Source organism: Anas platyrhynchos, chromosome 7 (assembly GCF_047663525.1).
Source record: "Anas platyrhynchos isolate ZD024472 breed Pekin duck chromosome 7, IASCAAS_PekinDuck_T2T, whole genome shotgun sequence".
Classification (NCBI taxonomy): domain Eukaryota; kingdom Metazoa; phylum Chordata; class Aves; order Anseriformes; family Anatidae; genus Anas; species Anas platyrhynchos.
Genome location: NC_092593.1, coordinates 6,822,622 through 6,831,729, shown reverse-complemented (window position 1 = coordinate 6,831,729; position 9,108 = coordinate 6,822,622). Strand labels below are relative to the sequence as shown.

At 44.4% G+C, this 9,108-nt stretch overlaps 1 protein-coding gene across 38 annotated transcripts in view; it reads left to right on the top strand.

Annotated features, from left to right (window-relative positions):
- The first annotated feature begins 506 nt into the window (after positions 1-506).
- The window catches only part of MAP3K2 (mitogen-activated protein kinase kinase kinase 2), a 61,528-nt gene continuing 52,926 nt past the window's right edge, over positions 507-9,108 (top strand). For 36 of the 38 annotated variants that reach the window (XM_072040554.1, XM_072040552.1, XM_072040548.1 and 33 more), the window contains exon 1: positions 507-703. The gene's annotated coding sequence lies outside the window, so the exon portion shown is untranslated. Of the gene's footprint in view, positions 704-1,000; positions 1,393-9,108 lie in introns of those variants that run through there. The other 2 variants (XM_072040519.1, XM_072040522.1) reach the window with 2 other exon arrangements.

Below are 9,108 nucleotides of genomic sequence, written 5' to 3'. Positions count from 1 at the left end.
GCGGCTACAAGCGACCGAGTTTTGAGGGACAAGCGAGCCTGCCTCAGGTTGGCTTGGGAGTTATTCATCAGTACCGGTCAGAGGCAGTGCTTCATCAGTCGGTCTTTACCACAGCCCTCTTAAAATTTTAACATATATATATTTTTGAAAACTTGACACTCATTTTTATCATCCTAATGCGTATTTTTATGGAACATATCCCCTCAGAGAGTGCTTTACTGCTCCCCTCACGACGCTGAGGGAGCCACCCCACCTCCCCACCGCGCATGCGCCGCCCTCCGCGGGCTTCCCCCTTGGCGCCTCCTCCTCCCCCTGCGCCATGACGCCGCCGCCGCCGCGGTGACGCCTCACGCTCCCCCTCCGCCTTCCACCGGCGGCGTCACGGGCCCGGCGGCGGGAGGCGGGGCCTTGGCTCGGCAGCGGCGGCGGCCGCCGGCGCCTGACGCCCGCCGGGACCCCCCCCCGCCTCCCTCCCTGCCTCAGCGCCCCCCCCACAGCCGTTATCCCCCCCCCCCTTCCTTCCCCTCATCGCTCTTCGCCGCCTCCCGCCCCGCTCGGGCAGGCCCCGGGGCCGCTTCTCTCCCCCCCCCCCTCCGCCGCGGCCCCGGGGGGGGGCGGGCTCCCGGCAGGGCTCCCCTCAGGGCCGCCCTCTCTCGGGGGGGGCTCCGCCGCCACACAGGTTGGGCCCGGCCGGGGAAAGGAGGTGGGTGGGGGGGGTTGGGAAAGCGCTGAGGCGGCCCCGGTGGCGCTGAGGGGGGGGTTGGGGGGGTTAAATGTGTGTGTGGGGGTGTGAGGTGGATGTGGGGGTGGTTTTTTGTTTGTTTTTTTTTCCCCTTTTTGGGTTTTTTGGGCGCGCTGAGGTCGCCGGGTTGGGGGGGGGGGGGTTCTGCTGAGGGTGCGGGGTTGGGCTCAGGGCTGTGCGGTGGCTCAGGGCCCTCTGAGGGGGTGGGGGTGGGATGGGGATGGGGAGGGGGTGGCAGCAGCACCTGCTTGGCTCCCCGCAGTAACTGCGGGGCTGGCTTGTGACGGGTTTGGCCTCCGTTAAACAATGCAGAGCGCTGCGGTGGGGCCAGGAGGCCCTGGAAACGTGCTGCCGGGGCTGTGGCGAGGAGTGGGCATCGCCAGGCTGGCCCGTGGCGTAGCGCTTATTAGCAGAATGCCCGAGGAAGTGTGCTTCCAGCTGGCATCCCCTCACGGCTGGCTTTAAGGCAGTGGGCAGTGGTGTTTATGTGGTGTTGCAAGACCTTAGAAGAATCCCCTTGCGTTTATTTTTCTCTTATCTTATGGCTAAACCCTTCCTTGTCTTTGGAGAATAGCAGCAATACTGCACGAGGATTCTTCCTTTCATGCCTACAGTGGCTTTCTTAATATCTCCTCCAAAAATATTCAAAGGTGACAACTTATTATAATTCTGGTTTTCTTCACACTTTGTGTTCATTCGCGATTGCCACCACCGAGCGTGGTTATTGATTCAGATAACGAGGCTGTATGCAATTAGCTTGATGTTTTTCAAGGTTTCGCTGCATTTGATAAACGAGAATAGCAAAGTATTATTTGTCAAACTGACTCATTGCTGGAGAAAAATCTGTGCACGGCTCATCTTGATGAGCAGGCAGGCAGCCTTGATGAACTGTCAGCGGTTTACCTGACGTTAAGGGAAGGCTATGGTGAAGAAAACAGATGTTTCCAAACTGCTTGTCTTGGCTTGCTGGGATTTGTAAGCTGTCAGAGGAAACTTTTTCTAAGGCAGCCTTGGTGTCTGGGAATCCTGAGAGCTGTCCTAGGGTGTGTGAATAGGCAGATATCTGTGACAGGTAGATTTTTTAATTATTTTTTAGCGTAGTGTAACAAGAGTGCTGTTTTGTTGTATAATGTTTAGTATCGTGGTAGGGAAGATCTTACATAACATTTATTTATTTGCTTTGTGCTGATTAAACTCTAGATACTTCATAGCAAAAACCACCTTTCAAATGTGGTCACAGATCCATCGGTGGTTCTGTGCTGTGGTTCCTGGGAAAGCTGGTCAGTGCACAGACTCGTAGAAATTACAGCTGCCTGAGGCTAGATGGGGAAGGCTTTGGGTTTATTACAACCATAAAGATACAGTTTTATTCTGGAGAAAGCAAGAAAATTAGTCATGCTCTAGATTTAATTCACAGATGATGTTTTGACTTTGTGTTGTTGTTGTTTTTTTTTTTTTCTTACAGTTTCCTAAAGTCCAGTGTTAACATTTAGCTACAATTCGGGTTTTAAAAAAAAAGTCACTACTGAGTATTTATAGAGCACTTAATAAAAAAAAAAAAAAAAGCTTTGTATATTAGCAACCTGGATTTCAGCCTTTGTCTTTCATCTGTATTATCTTTACTGCAGGCTCAATTTTTATATTAGCAAACTAAGTCAAAAGTAGCAAATATCATGTTTATCATGTTCAACAAATATCAATAATTTTCGCTACATGTTTTTTACTGGCTTCTGAGCAGTCTCTAGAGTGACAATAATGTTTCCTTATAAACTGCTACATCAGAAGGATCACAGGGTGATTTCCCCCACTGTCTCCAAACACACACTCAAAGGTGTTCTGATCTGTGAAGGTGTATGTGTTTGGTGTAGAGTTAAGAACGTTTTTTTTGTTCTGTTTTTAATAATTTCTTTTTAGATTTTTGCTCTTATCATTGTCCTAGGTACAGATGAGGGTTTGGAGAAAAATGAATGAAGAATAAAAATGTGACCAATGTAATTAATTACATTTTGTTATTTTTGAAGAACTTTGTTTCATACATGTGATGAACCTCGGTAGGGTAGCAAGTTAATAACAATGTTTTTATTATTTAACATGTAAACAATTAAGTTTGCTGTCCTGAAAGTTAAGCTTTTGAGATTCAGAAGTAGAGCTGACACAGTATTGCATTAAAAATATCTTGGTGACATTCTGTTAACCCCACTAATTTCTCCTTGGGAACGAAGAAAAATGCATTTTATTTTTTTTTTCCACAACTGCAAATACTCCATTTGCTATTTCAATGTTCTGGTATTTTGTAGTGTTTAGGAATAGGTCAAAATAGGTCACGCATGTTATAGTTGCACTTGTGTTGCAAAATAACATTGTAAACATGTAATTGGGTTCTGGGAACAGCATTCAGCTTGCAGTGTGTGTTAGCTGTGATTCTTACTTCTGGATCTCAGCGTGAGATTTTGATTTAGTAATTCATGAATACAGACAGATGTAGCATGTGGATGTGTGTTAGCCTCATTTCTTACTCTGAACGTATATGTTTGCAGATTTTTTCTGGGATGTTTGAATTGTATTCACCTTAACTGTATTTTCGGAGCAGCTGCAGCAGTTCTGGTACCAGCGAGGAGAGGAGAGGTGTTCTGTGTTAGAATAGCACACCGGCTTCCCATCAGTGGGAGCCACTGCTCCAGAGACACTTGACCCACAAATGCACGTACGGCATAGCTTGGAGCCCAGCTTAATGAGGTCATTTGAAGTTGGTCTTCCTTGAGCAAGGCCCAAGCAGGGTTGTCTGCAGTGTGCTTTAAGAACTGCCAGTCAAGAATTGCTAATGGAGGCAGGCTGGTGGAGCTCTGACTTTTTCCTGTCCATTGGCAAAGTCTCTCACTTGTATTTACTTCCATGTCTCATATGATTATGTATTTTTGAAGTTATCTTGGCCATCTGTAACTTATTTTTTCATTTGAGAGCAAAATCATTTCTTTAGGCTGAAGCTTTTTCTTTGCTGTAGCTTTGTTTTCAGCCCGTTTCCTCACCTCCCTCACTTCCTGGTCTTTCCTCACTCACTTCTCTTTCTGTATGTCCATTCAGTCATTTATTTGTCTGCTTATGCGGCTCACCTGCCGTAGTAAAAGATGCTGCTTCTGTGTTCCCGGAATATTTTCTGCTAAGCATAGTAACGGTTCAAAACAGCAGTGCTTGCAGTTACAGAATTCAAATGCTTCAGATGCTGAAATTGCAGAGACTGTAATTCTGAAGCTCAGGTACAATAACGCTGATAAATGGTTTGCATTTCAATAATAACAGGACAGATGTGTAAGAAAGGAAGGGATTTCATGGGGTTGCTCCCTGCTCTGAGGCAGAAGCAAATACATTGAAGTTGTATCTGGCATACGCTTGTCTAATCTGTTCTTAAAAAGCTTCAATGAGGGGAACACCACACCTTTGCTGGTCTGTTTATAGCTAGTGCATAGCTGTTGTTATAGTTCGGAGGGTTTTCTTAATATTTAACTTGGGTATCTGTCTTGACACTCGTTAAGCCAGTTAGTTCTTGTCTCACTATTATTACTCATGCCGGATAATGATTTCTGTACTGTTTGTCCCAGCCATGTGTAGACGTGAAGACTGTTCCTCTGTCTCTTACTTCTGACTTCTCTTTACTAAACTATGCAAAGAGGCCTTTGCTTCACAGGCCATGTTTTCTCAGGTTTTGTTGTGTTTTTGTTGTCATCAACTCCCGCTGGACTCTGTCTGATTTGTCTGCAGATTGTTCAGTTCCCCAGCCAAAGTCTGACCACAACAGAATAATTAACTTACTTCTGCTGTAATTCACAGAGTAACATATGGCAGCCCTATTAAAATGTAATTCCTGTGTGCGTGCGCCCATATAATTTTGTTGCTTTTTTTTTCTTGTATTTTTTTTTCCTCAACAACATCAGGGTCTTGGCTCCAGTGTTTTTTAACACAGGAGCTTGTGTTAGTATTTGTTGAATTGGGTACCTTGAACAAAAAGAGTAGAACCTTTTGGTGTGTTTAATTTAATCTGTATTTCAGGTTAGCTTTCTGTTATGAACTATTACCAGACTCCCCAGAAGCAGGGATCAGTTCTGCAGGAAAGGGGGCAGTTTCTGCTCTTCCTCCTCTATTTCCCACCACACACAGTCCCTGTGTTTTTTGAGTGTACGTCTTGTCTGCAATGGGAAACCTGACTGAGAATGTTCTTCTGGGGTTTGAAGTAGCTTCCATTGGCAAAAATGTGTCTTAACCAGTCTGTTTTCATATGTTATGACATTGAAGTGGTCCTGTTGGTGAGATGACTTGTGTCAGTGCAGCCATACCTGAGCAAGCCTCCTTCTTCTTGGAGATGTTGTTGCCCTCTCACAGTCCAGTGACAAAGCAGAAGAAACGTAGGTGGGCTTTTCTGGAAGACTTGCAGAGTCAGCTAGCAAACAGCTGTGTTCAACATGCTTCCTGGCTTTACTCCAGTTTATCCCACTTGTTATGTAAATAATTTTATCCATAACTTTTCAGAGTAGATCATAGGCGGGACAAACTGCAGGATTCTTTTAGCAGTGCTACTTCTGAAAAAAGAATGAAATAGCCACCAGTCGTCATCATTAGAGAAGGCCTTTGGTTTATTGCAGGAAGGCATGTTCCAGTAGTCAGTGGTGATTGACTCTTACCTGATCTCAGAAGGATTTTAAAGTAGTTCACACAAGAGAGTCCTGTACATGCCAACAACTTTGAATGCCACATTGCCAAAACTGTCACAATGGGAACTGTAGTGTCACCTTTAAACAAAGATTTGAAAATTGAAACATCTGTGTAAGTCCCTTGTTTGGATTTAAAAAAAAAAAAAAGTGAGAGGTAGAACGCTGATAAGCAGTAATTAAACCCCTAAAGAAAATCTTTAGAACAGAAGGTGTTCTATTGCAGAATGTGAGGACTGTCACCATGAATATTTTTGGCAAATACCATCTAACTGCTGAAAAATGCTCGGTAAAGCTCCACCTATATTTAGCTGCTGGTTTGCCATGCTGACTACGTGCGCTTTTAGAAGTGCCATGATTATTGTAGCTCCAGCCTGAAGCTTTTGATTTAAAACAACAAAACAAACAAAGCCCAAATAATTGGAATGGCAAAACCCTGAAGCACTACTCTGTTTTTTCCAGGATGGTTTAAATGGTAACAGAATGGGCATAAAGTAGTAGTTTGAAAACAGCTTCTGCTGCTGGTGCAGTAAGTGCAGTACGTTGGGGCAGGTAGTGTAGCGAGTGACTTCTGAAGCTGCTGCAGTAAGTTTCTTTATTGAAGGCTCTGTGTTTGTGATGTTAACACTATCATGAATACCAAATGAGATTTTCAAAGGAGAATTTATATGTCACTGGCATAGTGACTGACAAGTCTGTGGTAAAATCTTAATCCGTAATTAAATCGGAAAAAAGATCCTCCGGTATTCTTCCTCCAGCAGTAAGCATGAACAGATGCTTAGGGAAGAGTAAGAACATGGCAAGCGTATATCAGGTTTAGCTTGAGGATCCATTCAATCCCTAGTATTTTCAGTGAAGGGCTGTTCTAAATCTAGGCTTCTTTGTTTTTTCATGCAGCCGGTCCTTTTTCTGCATGCATCCAAATTTCTAGCACCCAAATACCAATGGGTAAGAAGTTCAGTGGGTACTCCGCTACTCGTTATGTTAAAATCCACCTTCTTTTTGTTTTCAGTTTGGTTTGTGCTATTGTCCTTTGGTGCTGCATTTGTTGTGGAAGAGAGTGAACAAGCCATCTGCTCTGAGGAACCTGCTTTGGCAGGGGGGTTGGACCCGATGATCTTTTGATGTCCCTTCCAACCCCTACAGTTCTGTGATTCTGTGATCTCTAATATAATGATCAGTTTCTGTTCCTCGGGTGATTTTGGAGATATTTATCACTTCCTCCTCTCACCTGAGTCTCTCTGAAACTGAAGAGTCCTAACTTGCCTCTCTGTACCCTGCTGCAGAACCCATTCTGTGCCTTTGGTCATGCTTTTTGCTCTTCTCTGAACCTGCTCTATTTTGCTTTGTCCTTTTGAGAAGCTGAATGCCCCAGAGCTGCTAGTGTGACATTCAGGATGGACAGACACTGATCTGCTTTGTACTCATTTCTTTCATTTTCATTCCTAATGATTTCTATTTCTGAGTGCAGGTGGAGTTTGCTGCCGAGCCCGTTGGTTGTTTTGTTCTGTGTAAATTCAACTGGTTCTCCCCCAGTACACACGCTTACACATGCACATTTCCATTCACCTGCACTGGCCATGAGCTGCTTGATGTGACAAGGACCACCTCTGGTACTTCACGGGGCACTGCCAGCAGGCACAGTGCTGCTGGCAGGCTTTTCACCTTGCTCTCATTTTTCAGCTAATTCAGGATGCCTTCAGCAGCTCAGCCTCTCGGGGGACCCTGCTGGTACCCTTGTTCCATTGTGAAGCACAAATTTTGCCTCTCCTAGTTTTTTTGTACTTTAACTGATTTATTCACGCTGTGGTCTTTCCTCTTTATTACACTGTGACTGCAAAATGCCTTTTGAGATTTTTTTTCCGTCGTTAGAAGTCCAAGTAGCCTTTCTTAGGGAATATATTCAGATTTTCTATTACCCACATCCAGGGTGCACCAACAGATTAGAAAGTGAGGAAATCCTCTTGTCACACCTGCTCATCCGCACCCTACTTCTCCATATGCCCATTCATCCGAGTTCATTGTGTGCCAGGGAGGCTGAGGTGTTAGTCATTTCCTGGAATCCCTGCATCACACGTGCCATCCTCTAAAAGATCTTTTAAAGCCCAGAGCTGTGCAATGGCTGCCAAAAGGGGTGCTTCAAGCAGGGATTGTTGCTCCTGTCTTTGTGCCGGAGTTACTGCTGTTGATGTGTGAGATCAGTCAGGTGAGCTGGCAGTAAGTTAAAGAATGTGAAATAAATCTTTTTGGCTGGCTCACCTGTTTGCTCTGGATCTCCTGCGTGGCACAGGATCTCAGCTGGAAAGTAGCAGTGCTCCTTCGACAGAAATGCAAACTTAGTGCACCTGTAGACTTGAAATTGTGATTATCTATGGGCATGTATACATTAAACCTTTCCCTGGTAAAATCTCCCAACTTTCAAGTCTGTATTTAAGTTACCTTATTAACTGTCTTTATGAGCTACATTTTTATCGGCTGAGGAACAGGTGTAATCCATGTAGCATCATGGATGTCACTGAAGATTTGGTACCCACTGCGAAGCAGCGAGTTGTGGGAGGTGCAGGCAGGAAATGTCACGTGGCTATGTTGTCCTCGTGCCTTTGTATTTGCTTTCTGAGTGTTCAAAGTTAGGTTTGCCATGTTTCATTTTGGTTCAAATGTATGAGAAATTACGCTGAATATCAGTTTTCTGGTTTACAGGAAGCTAAATATTGCTCCCCAAGTTCGAAACGAGGAAGGGCTTCTGCTCTTGACAGCTTAGCAATGCTTTAACATGTTGGCTTTTGTGGGGCATCCAGTTTAAAAGCAGTGCCTGCTGCATATGGATAAAAACCTCAAAGTTTGTCTGCTTAGAGCTGCTCAGTTAGACAAGGCAGACTACAAAAATGATGCACAGTCCTATTATGCGTGTGTTCTAAAAAAAGTCTGTGAATTTTGTGTATGTATACATGTGTTAGAAATGCCTCTCTCCATTTCCATTAATGGATGTATGTTAAGTATAGACTTGTCCATCTTTCCAGTGGTATTATTGGGCCCCATGTTGCTACAGCTCCAAGCTTGAGAGAATCATAGAATCATAGAATATCCTGAGTTGGAAGGGACCCTTAAGGATCATCAAGTCCAACTCTTGACACCGCACAGGTCTACCCAAAAGTTCAGACCATGTGAAGGACAAATGTGGCTCCCTTGATAGCTTTACTCCTTCTGTTTGTTGTTTTTGTTGAATTTTTTAATCTCGAATAGGAGATGGGTTCATCAGTGTTCTTTCTGTGCTGTGGTGGAAATGCGTTTGGCTCAGGAATGTTTCACCTCACTCAAATATTCCATGTCAGTGTGTTAAGGGATTCTCTTGCATTTTTGTGTTCCCGTTATTAGGGATAGCAATAAGGGAAGGAAGGGCCGGCTGAGCCTGCGGTTGGTTTTCTTGGTACTGGGTTTGCAATGATAGTGGTGTGATTTGCATCATGGTTAAATCTCACAGCTGGAATCAGTGAGTGCTGTTTGAATGGAAGGTGCTGTCAAAGCGATGATTATATTGTAGAAAACTAAAGCTTCTCCTTTTTGGCACCTAAAAATAGAAACTACAACTAGCTTTAGAAATTGAGAGCGAGTTTGTTTCCCCAGTTTATTTCCCCAGGTAGTTGTCTTTCAGCCCATCAGGGTTAC